The following is a 17,190-nucleotide window of genomic DNA, read 5'->3' on the forward strand; positions in this document are numbered from 1 at the left end:
GGCATTCAGCCTCTGATCTCCAGGTAAGTGTTCTTCAAGGCAGCCTTCAGGACACGCGACAACGCAGAATTGCCGCGCAAAAAACTTATATCTAAGTTCCGCACGCATGAGTGCGGCCTCAACCAGGATCTTGGATTCATGTCTCATTACATCACTCCCCACCATCTGGCCTGGACTTGCAAAATTCCACCAACTGTTCTGGCTTGAGACAATTCACACCTCTTTAACCCTGTGGTTATCCCTCTCTCTGGATCTGTAACGATTTGATTACCTGCAAATTCTCACATTCCAAGCATTGTCCGGCATTGCTGACTTTGTCTATATAAATATTTCTGGATCATCCCTCTCCAGTCACCTGAAGAAGGAGCTGCGCTCCGAAAGCTCGTGTTTGAAACAAACCTGTTGGACTTTAACGTGGTGGTGTTGTAAGACTTCTTACTGTGCTCACCCCAGTCCAACGCCGGCATCTCCACGTCATTTCAGACCCTGTCAAGGGGATGGGGGAGGTTCTGTGGATCCTGAGGGATTTTGGTACTTTTTCAGGGTACAAACTGAACATGGGAAAGAGCGAGTTGTTTGTGATCCAGGCCAAGGAGCAGGAGGAGGAGACTGAAAGAGCTGCCGCTCAGGATGGTAGAGTAAAGTTTTCGTTACCTGGGTATACAGGTCGCCAGGAAATGGGATGCCCTGCACAGGCTCAACCTGACCCGGTTGGTGGAGCAAATGGAAGGGGACCTTTAAAAGATGGGACATGCTCCCGCTGTCACTGGCAGGGAGGGTGCAGACCTTGAAATGACTGTCCTCCCCAGATTTTTGTTTGTCTTTAGTAGTGCCTCCCCATCTTCATCCCCAAGGCCTTTTTTAAGGGGGTGAGTAGGAGCATTACGGGCTTTGTGTGGGCGAATAAGACCCCATAAGGAGATCACTGTTGGAGCGCAGTCCGGGGGGGGTGGTTGGTGCTGACGAACCTTCGCAACTACTACTGGGTGGCCAATATAGCTATGATTAGGAAGTGGGCGATGGTGGGGGGGGGGGGGGGTCGTGGGAGCAGCTGGAGGCGGCGTTGTGTAAAGGTACTAGTCTGGGAGCTTTGATAACGGCTCCTTTGCCGTTCTCGCCGACCCGTTACTCCACAAGTCCGGCGGTCGTGGCAATACTGCGGATCTGGGGACAGTGGAGGAGGTGCAAGAGGGTGGAGGGAGCATTGATTTGGACCCCAATATGCAACAGTCACAGGTTTGTCCCAGGTAGGATGGATGGTGGGTTCCAGAGCTGGTAGAGGGCAGGCATCAGAAGGATGGGAGATCTGTTCATAGACGGAAGCTTTCCCAGTTTGAAAGCGCTAGAGGACAAATTTAATCTGCCACCAGGAAACGCCTTTAAATATCTGCAGTACGAGCCTTCCTGAAAAAACAGGTCATGGCCTTTTCGTCGCTGCCGCCCCTGAGGATACAGGACAGGATGGTCTCCGGGACCCTGGCTGGGGGAGGGGAGGGTGTGGATATCTACCAGGAACTACAGGAGGCAGAGGAAACCCCAGTGGAGGGAGCTCCACCTTGGTGGAGGCGGCTGTTTAGCACACTGGGCTAATCGCTGGCTTTGAAAGCAAACCAAGCAGGCCAGCAGCACGGTTCGATTCCCGTAACAGCCTCCCCGAACACAGGCGCGGAATGTGGGGCTTTTCACAGTAACTCATTGAAGTCTACTCGTGACAATAAGCGATTTTCATTTCATTCATTTCCAGGGCCAATTGGGAGGAGGAGCTAGATGAGGAGTTGGAAGCGGGTCTGTGGGCAGAGGTCCTGGCAGGGTTAATTCCTCTCATCATGTGCCAGGCTCAGTCTAATTCAATTTAAGGTGGTCCACGCGGGCACACATGACGGGCAGCGAGAATTGAGCAAGTTTTTTGGGTAGAAGACAGTTGTATGATGTGCAAGGGCAGCCCTGCAAACCATGTCCACATGTTTTGGGCATGCCCAGAGCTTAAGAGTGTTCTGGCAAGGGTTCGCGAGGGCTTAACACACAGGTGGTGCCGAGTCCAGAGGATAGCGATCTTTGGAGTGTCAGAAGCCCGGAAGTTCAGGGGCGAAGGAGGCCGACGGTCTTGGCCTTGCCTCCCTAGTAGCCCGGAGACGGATTTTATTAATGTGGAGGGACTTGAAGCCCCCGAATGTAGAGACGTGGGTTACCGACGTGGCTGGGTTTCTCAGCCTCGAGAAAATAAAGTTTGCCTTAAGAGGGTCTACGCTAGGGTACTCTCGGAGGTGGCAGCCGTTCGTCGACTTTCTCGGGGGAAAATTAAAATATCAGCGCAGCAGCAATCCGTGGGGCGGGGGTGGGTGCTTCATTGGGATGGTGTGGGAAGACTGGGTCGCGTGTGGGGTAATGTCTATTTAATTGTTATTGTATATTCTCTTTTTGCACTATGTTAATGTTCACTCTAGTGTGTTTTGTTATTATGGTTACTACTGTTTCATTATGAAAAATTCTGCAAAACCTTAATGAAAATACTTTTAAAAAAAGAAAGAAAAAAAAAGACTTTAACCAAACAGGCATATTTATTCCGCTAACTTTAGTAATTCATGGGGCTTGCACATTCTCATGGTGTCTGCCTGGGTTTCACCTCCATAACCCAAAGATGTGCAGGGTAGGTGGATTGGACACACTAAATTGCCCCTTAATTGGAAATAAATTAATTGGGTACTCTAAATTTATTTTTAAAAAACGTTAGTAATTCACGCAATTGAAACTTAATACTGGTTTTGTGTCTAAAACAGGTTTTCTACAAAACTACAAGTTAGAATGAGATTTTTGCATAACTGCTTCCATGTTGATGCAGTTTTAGCTTGGATTCTGGGAGGTGCCGGCTATAAACTGTGGTTGCCTATGTTTCCACAACTGGATTCAAATATTTTTTTTAAGTGACAAAATCAGAGAATGGGTAATGAGGCAGGTTTCATAAATGACCTCAGAATAAAATATCTCATAGATAATAGTGATCATAGTATTTATCAAATTTAATATTCAGTTTGAGTGTGAGAAACTCGGGTCAGAAACAACTGCGTTCAACTTAAATAAAAAGGGAATTACAATGAAATGAGATGGAGTTAGCTGAAGTGGTCTGGGCGGATAGATTAGCAGGAAAGACAGTGATCAAGCAGTGGCAAACATTTAAGAAAGTAATTCATGACTCTCGGCAAAAATATATTCCAGTCAGGAAAAAGATTCTAAGAGAAGGATAAATCAACCATGGCCATCCAAGGAAGTTGAAGAGGGAATTAAGTCGGAAGAAAAAGGATGTACGGAGGCAAAAGTCAGTGATAACCTCGAAGATTAGAATAAATTCAGAATTCAGCGAAGGAGGAATGAATAGATAATCGAGGGAGAAAATAAACTAAGAGGGCAAACTATCGAGGAATACGAAAACTGACAAATATTTTAAATATTTGATTTTGGCATGGCAGCACAGTGGTTAGCACTGCTGCCTCCCAGCTCCAGGGACCCGTGTTCAATTCTGGCCTCGGGTTACTGTCTGTGTGGAGTTTGCACTTTCTCCCCCTGTCTGCGTGGGTTTCCTCCCACAGTCCAAAGATGTGCAGGTTAGGTGGATTGGCCATGCTAAATTTCCCCTTAGTGTCCAAAAGATTAGGTGGGGTTACTGGTTTATGAGGATAGGGTGGGAGGCGTGGTCTTTCCGGTGCAGACTCGATGGGCCGAATGGCCTCCTTCTGCACTGTAAATTCTATGATTCTTTGACACAGCTTTTCATAAAGATAAATAATAAAATATTTGCATTTCTACAGCATCTCTCATGATCTCTGGATGCCCAAAAATGTTTTGCAGCTAATAAAGAGCTTTGGAAGTGCAATTACTGTGGTAATGTAGGAAACACAGCAGCCAATTGGTGCACAGCAAGTTCCCATAAAACAGCAAAGAACTCTGTTTTAGATCATCTCTTTTATTGGTTAGTTAATGGACAAATATTCATTGGGTAGCAAGAGGAACTCCTTTGCTTTCTTCAAACTAGTGCCGTGGGATCTTTTACATAAGTACGAGAAAACAGACAAAGCATCAGTTTAAATTCTTATCCCAAAGACTTCCCCCAAAGCTTCCACAGATGCCAGCCTAGAGCAGGCATTGTCAAACTCGGGGGCACGACCCGCGGGTAGTTCACGGGCGGGTGTCGGGAGGGTCGCGGAGCCGTCCGTCACGGCGCTCCCGATTGCGCAAATCTGCACGCAACAGAAGGGGCTTTCAAAATGGCCGCGAACATGTAAAAAAATCCAGCCGCACGGCACATGTTTGCCCGATCATCGGTGCGCATGCGCAGTGCTGCCATTTTTTTTTTTTTAAACGCCGTAGATTTTTGTTTTACAAATTCAGGGCGGTTTTATTAATTTATTTTATTCATTTTATTTTTATTACAATTTCGGGGGGGGTTATTTGATAAATTTTACAGGAAAAAATCAGAACTTTGGACAGATGGAGACTCCATACTTTCCGACACCGGAAGGCTTCACCTTCATCCAACAGGTTCCATTGGACGAGCGTGTACGAGGGCCAAAGGGACCCAAAACCATTTCCTCCATTTTTGTCAGCAGCAAACAAGGTAAGAGAAAATGGTGTGTCGCGCAGCTCGGCTGGCGTGGGTCGCGAAGGTCGGCCGGGTTGGGTCCCGAAGGTCGGCCGGTGGTAAAATGGGTCCCCGGAAAAAAAGTTTGAAGAACACTGCCTAGAGGATGTGCTCAGATCTCTGGAGTGGGACTGGAACCGACAACCTGCTGACTCCCAGTAGTGAGCGTACCACCCAGTAAGCAACAGTCGACACGTAACCATGGCATCGCAATTGGGAATTTGCTCGTGGGATAAGCAAACTGAATCGAGTAGCACAAATGCTAGATGACTCATGAGGTGCTGCTCCATCGGAATCCAAATTGAAACCGTGTGACTATAAAAATGACTGTCGGTACAGTTGTGTTTCTGAGGCTGTCACCACAGGACTGCTGTGAACAGATTTAAAGCTAATATGCCTCAAATGAAATGACCTCTTTGGTGAAATCCCCCAAGGAAATGATGGGTATGTACAATCAGAGGTGTGGTTGTGCTGGTAAAACCAAGTGCATGTGTCACTCGAAAATGAAAGCATAGAATCTGCATCACAGAAAGAGGCACAATTCTGCCCTGAACAGGTGCAGGAATGTGGCGACTAGGGGCTTTTCACAGTAACTTCATTTGAAGCCTACTTGTGACAATAAGCCATTTTCATTTCAATTAGTCTGCACCAGCATTGATTCTCCACACAAACCTCCTTCCACCCTCTTCGCCTGAGCCATTTAGCATATGCTTTATCAATGTTTCAAAACATAATCCCCATTAAAGGTGGTGTAATGCTAGTAGGCTAGTAATCCGGAGGCTCAGATTAACGTTCTAGAGACAGGAGTTCAAATCCCATGAATCTCGAATTTGATTAATGTAACCTGAAATTATAATCTCAGTAACAGTGAGCGTGAAACCATTGGCATAAAAAATACATTTGTGGTCGACTCTTATCTGCCCTCTGAAACGGCCCAGCAAGCCATTAAGTTCAAGGACAACTAGGGATGGGCAAGAAATACTGATGTAGCCAGTGACACCCACATCCTATGAAAGAATGCATTTCCAATAATTCCATTTGTGTTCAAGGGACACCTTCAATTATTTTTTGGGATGTGGGCATTGCCGAGCTGACATTTATACTTGACCCCTAATTGTCTGAAAAGGTTTGAGTGGTTTCCTATGCTACTTCAATGGGCAGTCAAGGGTCAATCAGAATTGAGAAGCGTTATTTATTTCTTGAGCTTCACACCAGATTGGGCATCACGGTAGCACAAGTGGATAGCACTGTGGTTTCACAGTGCCAGGGTCCCAGGATCGATTCCCCGTTGGGTCACTGTCTGTGCAGAGTCTGCACGTTCTCCCCGTGTCTGCGTGGGTTTCCTCCGGGTGCTCCGGTTTCATCCCACAGTCCAAAGACGTGCAGGTTAGGTGGATTGGTCATGATAAATTGCCCTTAGTGACCAAAAGGTTAGGAGGGGTTATTGGGTCAGAGGGATAGGGTGGAAGTGAGGGCTTAAGTGGGTCAGTGCAGACTTGATGGGCCGAATGGCCTGCTACTCTGCTGTATGGTCTATGGTCTACTATGGAAATTATTTCCTTTACAAGAGCCCATCGCTTTTCTTCTGAACCGGGTATCTCTCTGAGACAGCTGTGACCATGGGGTTTTTATTGTGATCAGCACCCAGGACTCTGCCAATGTCACTGTGGAAGTAGTTGATTGGATGGGCACATGCAAAGTAGACAGGTAGCTTTTCCTCTTCTCTGCACATTTGGTAGCATTTAATGACACTGAATATTTCCCCCAAGTGATGCGGCTGAGATGAGAAACTGCGCAATTGGAAAAGAGGAAGAAATAAACCAGTGTCCCACACTTTTCAAATCAATGGACTGCTCCATTCACACCGAAGAGCTGCCCAATGCTGATGGATTTCAAGTTTGTGGAAAGATAGAAAATCTCCTGAGAACAGAGAATGCTAAAATAAGTTGCAATAGAAGTGCACTAAACTAAGTTACTGTATCAATACGCAACAAAGAAGAAACTATTCCAATGTCATGTGAGTCAGTAACAAAAAGGGATAGATTTAAAATAATTGGCAAAAGACTGCAATGGTGATGTTGGGAATGGCATTAAACAAGAAATTACAGGCGCATCCGATAAAGGAACATATGTTATTATAGGTGAAATTAGCAGTTGGAATTCAGCAAAGAAAGACAAAAGGATCGAGTAAGGGGAAAGTTGGGCAGCACGGTGGCCTAGTGGTTAGCACAACCGCCTCACGGCGCTGAGGTCCCAGGTTCGATCCCGGCTCTGGATCACTGTCCGTGTTGAGTTTGCACATTCTCCCTGTGTCTGCGTGGGTTTCGCCCCCACAACCCAAAAATGTGCAGAGTAGGTGGATTGGCCACGCTAAATTGCCCCTTAATTGGAAAAAATAATTGGGTAATCTAAAAAATTTTTTTTAAAAAGAAGGGGAAAGTAGAGTACAAGTGCTTGCGAGGTACAGAAAAACTGACTGTAAAAGCTTCTATAGGTGTGTGAAGAGAAACAATTGGTGAAGACAAATGTCTTACAGTCAGAAACTGAGTAATTTATAATGGGGAACAAAGAAATGGCTGACCAACTAAATACGTACATTCACAAAGGAGGTCGCGATTAAGACACCAGAAATGTTGGGGAACATAGAGTTTAATGAGAGGGAGGAAGTAGAGACCACCAATATTAGTAGAGAAATGGTGTTGGGGAAATTGATGGGATTGAAGGTGGATCAATCCCCAGGGCCTGATAGCCTACATCCCAGAGTACTTATGGAAGTGGCCCTAGAAATAATGGATGCATTGGTGGTCATTTTCCAAATTTCTATGGACTCTGGAACAGTTCCTACAGATTGGAAGGTAGCTAATGTAACCCCAATATTTAAAAAAGTAAGTACCGAGAAAACAGGATCAATCAGGCTGACGTCAGTTGTGGGGAACATTTTATGGCACAGCACTTGGAAACAGTGGCAGGATCTGACAGAGTCAACATGGATTTATGAAGGGGAAATCAAGCTGGGGAAATCAAGCTGGGAAAATCTACTGGAATTGTCGAAGATTTAACTCAGAGTTGATGAAGGGAAGCCAGTGGATGTGGTTTATCTGGGACTTTCAGAAGTCCCACATAATGGATTAGCATGTAAAATTAGAGCGCATGGAATTAGGGGCAGTGTAATGAGATGGATAGAAAACAAGTCGGCCACCAGGAAACAAAAGCGTGGTAATAAACGGGTCTTTTTCCAAATGGCAGGCAGTGCCTAGTGGGGTACCACAGGGCTCAGTGCTGGGACCCAGCTATTCACTATAAATATTAATGATTTAATGATAATAGTCTTTATTAGTGTCACAAGTAGGCTTACATTAACAATGCAATGAAGTTACTGTGAAAATCCCCTAGTCGCCGCACAACGGCACCTGTTTGGGTATACAGAGGGAGAATTCAGAATGTTCACTTCACCTAACAAGCATGCCTTTCTGGAGTTGTGGGAGAAATCGGTGCACCCTGAGGAAACCCATGCAGACACGGGAAGAACATGCACAAACAGTGATCAAGCCGGGAATTGAACCCAGGTACCTGCCGCTGTGTAGCAACATTGCTAACCCCTGTGCTACCGTGCCGCCCAATATCTCCAAAGTTGCAGATGACACAAAACTGGGAGGGTGAGCTGTGAGGAGGATGCAGAGATGCTTCAGTGTGATTTGAACAAGTTGAATGGACAAATTAATGGCAAATGCAGTATAATTTGGATAAATGTGAGCAAAAACAAGAAAGCAGATTATCTGAATGGCCAGAAATTATGAGAGGGGAATTTGCAATGCATGTCGGCGTATACCAGTCACTGAAGGTAAGCATGCAGATGCAGCAGGCAGTAAACAAGGCAAATGGTATGCGAGCCTTCATTGCGAGAGGCATCAAGGACAGGAACAGGGATGTCTTGCTGCAATTAAACAGGTCCTGGGTGAGACCACACCTGGAAATCTGTGTGCAGTTTTGGTATCTTTATCTGAGGAAGGATGTTCTTACTTGAAAACATACAATGTGCAGAGAAGATTTACCAAATTGATTCTTGGGATGGCAGGATTGACATATGAACAGGGATTGAATCTATTAGGATTGTATTCATTGGAGTTCATTAGAATTAATGTTGGGGGGCAAAGAGAATCTCAGAATTTTGTATATTTCTAACAGGACTAGAGAGGGTAGACATAAAAAGGATGCTCCCGATGGTAGGGGTGTCCAGAACCAGTGATCACAGTTGGAGGATACGGGGTAGACCATTTCAGACAGAGCTGAGGAGAATTATCTTCACCCAGAGAGTAGTGAGCCTGAGGAATTCTATATCACAGGAAGTACGTGAGGCCAAAACATTGTATGTTTTCAAGAAGCAGTTAGATATAGCACTTGAGACGAAGAGGATCAAAGGATATGTGGGGAGGGGAGAACACGGGCTCAGTCTATTGAGTTGGATGATCAACCATGATCATAATGAGTGGCTGAGCAGGCTCGAAGGGCCGAATGGCCTCATGCTGCTCCTGTTTTCAGTCTGTATGCACCTTAGCTGGATGTCTGTCTATTTGGGGGCATCACATTTGAACCGAATAATATTCCCATTCAATAGTTACAATGTCCCACATGCCAGTTTAGGTCACTGGATTGCAGCCAGGAATACAACTGCAGGGCTGATATGCCCATCGCTCCCTCCCTTCCAGCCTTTTGAAGCATCTGTTGCCTTAACTCCACACACCTAGGAAACCTGTCAGTGTTATCAGCCACTCAAAGGGATTTTTGACACATTACAATTCTTTGCACGATTTCTGTGGGATGGTGTGTGTCACATTAAATGTAGACGCAAAACCGAAGAGTAACCCACTGCGTAAAATCATCATACGTCCTCTTATCATTCTGTGGGTCCTTCAGAAATCCCAAATGAAAACAACTCATGTGACTCACTGGGATGTTGGGTTCAAGCAGATACAGGAGCAGCAGCAGTCATTTTGAAATCAGATATTGCATCTAAAAACATTATAAATCCACCCACTCATTCCAGATCTAATTGGAATAGTTCCAGCCTCCTCATCAGCTCACTTAAAAGGGCAATGGAAAAGTACTTTGGGGAAGGAAAAATCCTTACTTTGTTCTTGCAATGCTGCATGGTGATACAGCAATTTAAAAATATTGTTGGAAAACCTCTGCCGTTACCAAATAAACAGGTATCAGTGCTGGTTGACTTCTGCACACTTCTGCTGTCAATATCAAAAGACACCTGGTAACAGGAATAGCAGGGATAAAAATGTTGTCCCTCTTCAATTCACCCTCCTGTGGAGGTTCTTGAGGAATGCTTCCACCATGTTAAAGGTGCTGAATAAAGTGTTATTGATGAATTGCTTGTGCTATCCAAGAAATATGGAGCGCGGTTCTCTGGCCTCGTTGCGCTCTCGTTCGAGCGAGGCCGATGAATTGCAGGAGAGGCCGAAAACGAGAACCGCACCAGGTGCCAAACAGTTTTTTTTTTACAATGATTTTTATTAAGATTTTCACAAAATATAAACAAAAAAACAATATTAACAAAACAACCATAGTAAAAACCAAGGAACAAAAACCAACCCCCCCCACCCCCAGAAACTACAAAACAAAAAAAACAACAAAAAGGAAAGAAATTACACCCGCCATATCCAACAAAACCATGTGCACAATTCTCCCTCCCACCAAACCCAACCCCCCCCCCGGTTTGCTGCTGCTGCCAGCCTATTTCCCTACCATTCCGCCAGGAAGTCCAGGAAAGGCTGCCACTGCCTAAAGAACCCTTGCACTGACCCCTCAGGGCAAATTTCACCCTCTCCAACTTGATGAACCCCGCCATGTCATTGATCCAGGCCTCCACGCTTGGGGGCCTCGCATCCTTCCACTGAAGCAAAATCCTGCGCCGGGCTACTAGGGACGCAAAGGCCAGAACTCCGGCCTCATTCGCCTCCTGCACTCCCGGCTCCGCTGCTACCCCAAATATCGCGAGTCTCCAGCCTGGCTCAACCCTGGATCCTACCACCCTCGACACCGTGGCTTGCTACACGCTTCCTAAAGTCCCCCAGCGCTGGGCATGCCCAGAACATATGGGCGTGGTTCGCTGGGCTCCCCGAGCACCTAGTACACCTATCTTCGCCCCCAAAGAACCTGCTCATCCTCGTCCCAGTCATATGAGCCCTATGCAGCACTTTGAACTGTATGAGGCTAAGCCTCGCACAAGAGGAGTTCACCCTTTACAGGGCATCCGCCCACGTCCCCTCCTCAATCTCCTCACCCAGCTCCTCTTTCCATTTACCCTTCAGCTCCTCCACCGAGACCTCATCCACCTCCTGCATAACATGGTACACGTCCGAAATCCTCCCTCCTCCAACCCACACCCTGAGAGCACCCTGTCCCGTACCCCACGTGGGGGCAACATAGGGAACCCCGCCACGTGCCGCCTGGCAAATGCCCTAACCTGCATGTACCTAAACATGCTCCCCGGGGGGAGCCCAAACTTCCCCTCTAACTCACCCAGGCTCGCAAACCTCCCACCTACAAACAGGTCCCTCAACCTCCTAATACCTGCCCTGTGCCAGCTAAGAAACCCCCCATTGACACTCCCCGGGACAAACCGGTGGTTCCCCCATATCGGGGACTCCATCGAGCCCCCCACCTCCCCCCTATGCCTTCTCCATTGCCCCCAAATTTTCAGGGTAGCCGCCACCACCGGGCTCGTAGTATACCTCGTTGGAGGGAGCGGCAACGGCGCCGTTACCAGCGCCTCCAGGCTCGTATTCACACAGGACGCCATCTCCATCCTCTTCCATGCTGCCCCCTCCCTGTCCATTACCCACTTACGCACCATTGCTGTGTTGGCAGCCCAGTAATACCCACACAGGTTGGGCAGCGCCAGCCCCCCCCCCTATCCCTTCCCCGCTCCAAAAACACCTGTCTCAACCTCGGGGTCCCGTGTGCCCGTACAAACCCCGTGATGCTCCTGTTGACCCTCCTAAAAAAGGCCTTCGGGATAAGGATGGGAACGCACTGGAACAGGAACAAAAACCTCGGGAGCATCGTCATCTTGACGGACTGCACCCTACCCACCAGCGACAGCGGTAACATATCCAACCTTTTAAACTCCTCCTCCATTTGCTCTACCAGCCTTGTGAGGTTAAGCTTGTGCAGGTCCCCCCAGCTCCTAGCCACCTGGACTCCCAGGTACCTAAAGCTCTTCCCTGCCTGCTTTAGTGGGAGCCTACCAATCCCTCCTCCTGATCCCCAGGTGCACAACGAACAGCTCGCTCTTACCCAGGTTGAGCTTATTCCCAAGAAAAGCCCCCAATTCACTGAGAATCCTCATCACCTCCGGCATTCCCCCCACCGGGTCCGCCACATACAGCAACAGGTCGTCCGCATAAAGTGACACCCGATGCTCCTCCCCATCCCGCACCAGGCCCCTCCAGTTCCCCGACTCGCTTAGCGCCATGGCCAGGGGCTCAATTGGCAACGCAAAGAGCAAGGGGGACAGGGGACACCCCTGTCTCATCCCCCGGTACAGCCAAAAGTACTCCGACTCCTCCTATTCGTGGCTACACTCGCCATCGGAGTCTCATAAAGCAGCCTCACCCAACGGACAAACCCCTCCCCAAACCCAAACCTTTCCAACACCTCCCACAGATACCCCCACTCAACCCTATCAAAGGCCTTCTCCGCGTCTATTGCCACCACTATCTCCGCCTCCCCTTTCACAGCCGGCATCATAATGACATTCAGAAGCCTTCGTATGTTGGTATTCAACTGCCTTCCCTTTACAAACCCCGTCTGGTCTTCGTGAATGACCCCCGGCACACAATCCTCTATCCTTGTAGCTAAGATCTTCGCCAACAGCTTGGTGTCTACATTTAGCAGCGAGATCGGCCTATATGACCCACACTGCAGGGGGTCCTTGTCCCGCTTAAGGATCAAGGAAATCAGCGCCCGTGACATAGCTGGTGGCAAAGCCCCCCCTCCCTTGCCTCGTTAAAGGTCCAAACCAACAGGGGGCCCAACAGGTCCGCATACATTTTATAAAATTCGGCCGGAAACCCATCCGGCCCCGGCACCTTCCCCGACTGCATGCTGCCAATCCCAGTGACCAGCTCCTCCAGCTCAATCGGCGCCCCAGTCCCTCCACCTGCCCCGCCTCAACCTTCAGAAATCGCAGCTTGTCCAAGAAACGCCCCATTCCCCCCCCCCCCCCTCTCCACCGGGGGTTCAGACCGGTACAATTCCCCATAAAAGTCCCTAAAGACCCCATTAACGTCTACCCCCCTCCGCACCACCTTCCCATCTCTATCCTTCACTCCCCCAATCTCCCTGGCCGCGTCTCGCTTCCGGAGCTGGTGCACCAGCATCCTACTCGCCTTCTCCCCATACTCATACACCGCTCCCTGTGCTTTCCTCCACTGAGCTTCCGCCTTTCTGGTGGTCAGTAGATCGAACCTGGCCTGAAGACTACGCCGCTCCCCCAGCAATCCCTCCTCCGGAGCCTCCGCATATCTCCTGTCCACCCTCACCATCTCCCCCACCAATCTCTCCCTCTCTCTCTGGCCCTTGGCCTCGCAAACCTCCTGGGATCCACCCCTCCCATCTGATCCATAAACCCCCTCAACACCTTAGCCGCCGCCGGCCTCCTACCCGGCCGGGACCTGGATCGATCCAATGGGGGATCCAGCACCGTGTTGAAGTCCCCCCCCCCCCCCATGATCAGGCCCCCCCGCCTCCAGATCCGGAATGCGGCCCAACATGCGCCGCATCGTCCCAGTTCGGGCGTAGACATTCACCAGCACCACCCGCTCCCCCTGCAGCTTACCACTCACCATCACATATCTCCCGCCACTGTCCGCCACCACATTTGACGCCTCAAACGACACCCCTCTTTCCCACGAGGATCACCACCCCCCGATTCTTCGCATCCAGCCCTGAATGAAATACTTGGCCCACCCATCCCTTCATCAGTCGAACCTGGTCCGCCACCTTCAGGTTGCATCTTCTGGAGCATGGTCACATCCGCCTTCAGCCCCTTCAAGTGCGTAAACACCCCGGGCCCGCTTGACCGGCCCGTTCAGCCCCCTCACATTCCAAGTTATCAGCCGGATCAGAGGGCTCCCTGCCCCCCTCCCCTGCCGACTAGCCATAACCCATCCCCTGCCCGCCACTGGCCAGCGCCCCCCACTCGGCATGTTCCCCACAGCGGCAACCCCCCCCCCCCCCCCCCCCCCCCCGCATACTCCAGCTCCTTCCTGCCCCTTTCAGCAGCAACCGGTCCCTCCCCCCCCCCCGGGCTAGGACCCATCCTAGCCACGCCCCCCCCCCCCCCCAGCACTCCCGTGAGCCAGCTAACTTCTGCAGACCCCGGCGACTCCCGCTACACCACCGACCTCTCCCCACGTGGGGGCTACTCCTCCTCCTCCGTGCCATCAGCAGCCCCCCCCCCCCCCCGCTCTTGCGCGGGAAAATAAAAACCAGCAAAGGCCGACGTTTCTCAGCCCCGACCCCGCCCCCATCACCCCGCATCGTAGGAAACAAGAGGAAAGCCCGCGCTTTCGCCCTGCCCAACCCCGCCTGCCTCCTCTAGGGCAGCTCCCATTGCCGGTCCCCACCACCAGCTCCCCGCACTCCCAGTTTACCTCCCTGCCCGAACCGTCCACCAGACCCATACAAAAAGACATTGCCCCACCCACCCTGAAGCCAACACACATCCAGCATGAAACAGAGAACCCCCCCCTCCAAAAAATAGACAGTTAATTTATATACAAACCCCCATCCCTGACCCTCAGTTTGAGTCCAATTTCTCGGCCTGCACAAAGGCCCACGCCTCCTCCGGGGGACTCGAAATAATGGTGACGGTCCTTGTAGGGGACCCACAGACATGCCAGCTGCAACATGCCAAACTTCATACTCTGTCTGTGGAGCACCGCCTTCGTCCGGTTGTACCCGGCCCTCCGCTTAGCCACCTCCGCACTCCAGTCCTGGTAGATCTGCACCACCGTGTTCTCCCACTTGCTGCTCCGCCTCCCTTCTTGGCCCCACCGAAGCACGCCACTCACGGTCAACGAACCGATGGAACCGGACCAGCACTGCCCGCGGCGGCTCATTCGGCTTGGGCCTCCTGGCCAGTATTCTGTGGGCCCCCTCCAGCTCCAGAGGCCCCTGGAAGGACCAGGCTCCCATCAGCGAGTTCAACAAAATGACCACATAGGCCGCCAGGTCCGACCCCTCCAGCCCCTCCGTGAGGCCCAGGATCCGTACATTTTTCCTCGTCGAACCGCTCCTGCCATCTTTTATGGAGCGCCTCGTGCATCTCCACCTTCATCGCGAGGGCCGCGCCCTCATCCTCTCTTTCGGAGGCCTGCTGCTGCAGCTCCCGGATTGCGGCCCTCTGGGCTGTCTGAGTCTCCAGCAGCCTTACCGGTGGTAGACTTCAGCGACTCCAGCAGCTCCACCTTGAGCTCCCGAAAGCAGCGCGGAAGAGTCTCCTGCTGCTCCTGCACCACTGCCTCCACTCCTCGAGGGCTCCGCCGGCCGCCATTTTGTTTTCCTTCCCCCACTTTTCCAGGGGCGCTGCCAGTTTTTTCTGCTCGCCCCAATCCTGGTCCGGACCATAGAACCCTGGGGATCTACTGCAGAGCCCTTCCCACGTCAGGAATCACCGATAAAGCACCGCTGGGGGCCCTAAAAAGAGCCCCAAAGTCCGTTTCTAGCGGGAGCTGCCGACGTGCGGCTTAGCTACACATAGCCGCAACCGGAAGTCCGCCAAACAGTTTATGATGCATCCGGCCCGCTCCTATAGGCGAAATCGGGATCTCACAAGAATCCAATTGATCACCACTTCAGCTCTATATGCATACAATAAATGGGAACCACCCCATATTCAATGACGTCCCATCATTAATCGGCCTCCCCAGCAAGTGGTCGCACTGGCGCCGCTTAGTTACTCCTTTTGAAAAATGTGAACCTAGTGGAAGGGATTTTGCGGGGAGCAAAGGAGGTGAATAGCCATCTTTGCTCACATGCAAAGAGATCTGGGGGTGCTGGGCTTGCATCCCGGTGCTTGGCGGGGTGGGACACCCCTGGGTGGGCACTCTTGCTTTTCCAAGGACGGGTACAGACTCCGATGTGCTGAATTGCCTCCTTCTGCACTGTATACTCTATGATCTCACAGGCAGCACGGTAGCATTGAGGATAGCACAATTGCTTCACAGCTCCAGGGTCCCAGGTTCGATTCCGGCTTGGGTCACTGTCTGTGCGGAGTCTGCATATCCTCCCCGTGTGTGCGTGTGTTTCCTCCGGGTGCTCCGGTTTCCTCCCACAATCCAAAGATGTGCAGGTTAGGTGGATTGGCCATGATAAATTGCCCTTTGTGTCCAAAATTGCCCTTAGTGTCCAAAATTGCCCTTAGTGTTGGGTGGGGTTACTTGGTTATGGGGATAGGGTGGAGGTGTTGACCTTGGGTAGGGTGCTCTTTCCAAGAGCCGGTGCAGACTCGATGGGCTGAATGGCCTCCTTCTGCACTGTAAATTCTATGAAAAATTCTATGATCTCAATTATCACTCCTTAACCTTCGGAAATAAAGGCTATACAAGCCTGGACTGTGCAACCTGCCGACAAGGTTCCTCTGTTTTAATCCCATTATCATTCCGGTGAACATGTGGTGCATTGACTCCAAAGCCAATACATTCCTCAAGCTTGTGTTCAGAACCAAACATGGATCCCGTGACAGTTATATAATGTTGTGGTTAGACCCCATTCAGTGTCCTATTTTTTTTCTTCATTCTAGCAAGAGTACTACCGATTTCTTATAAAATCGTAAAGTTTGGAGGAGAATCATGGCTTGCAGTGGTTGAGTCAATTGCTCCGGGCAGAGAGAAATTAACTTGAATTTGATATGATGCTGGTTCAGGTCCCAATAACACAGAAAACCCCCTCATCTCTGCCATTGCTTTCATCTCGTGAGAACCATCTCCTATGTGTAGAATAGAACAAATTATCATATGGTTCTTTGTACAAACTGGTTTTGTGGTGAAATGCAAGAGTTGGGTCAAAGGTACACCCGCACAGATGGAGTGAATGCCCCTTCTTACAAAGTTCCACTGCTTCTGGGTAACAGGATGTGGTGCAGACAGGATGTGTTCCACCTTTCCTCAGCAGCCTTCGATAAAATCTGCCTTCACAGTCTGTTAATCTTTGGTACCATGGTAAATACTTTTAAAAAAAAGTATCATAAGACAAACATGTGTTAACAGGTTCTACATATTTACAAAGAAACAGTCAATTTCACATCTCCTCTCCACCCTTGATTTGTTTCTAGGTTGCACCCTGTCAGCTAATCTTATCTCTGATCTCAGATGTTTTTAGGACGCTGTTTTCAGACAGGAATGTCTTCAGGTTAATGTGCAACATATGCTTCCCAAGAAGAAAAATGGTTACACATTAGTACTCTAAACCTTTGGAAGACGCACCGCGCTCATTTCTCACATCCCTGCAAATCTTTCGCCTTCAGCTTTTATCCATTTGCC

This window comes from Scyliorhinus canicula, chromosome 13, assembly GCF_902713615.1.
Source record: "Scyliorhinus canicula chromosome 13, sScyCan1.1, whole genome shotgun sequence".
In the NCBI taxonomy this organism is placed as follows: Eukaryota; Metazoa; Chordata; class Chondrichthyes; order Carcharhiniformes; family Scyliorhinidae; genus Scyliorhinus; species Scyliorhinus canicula.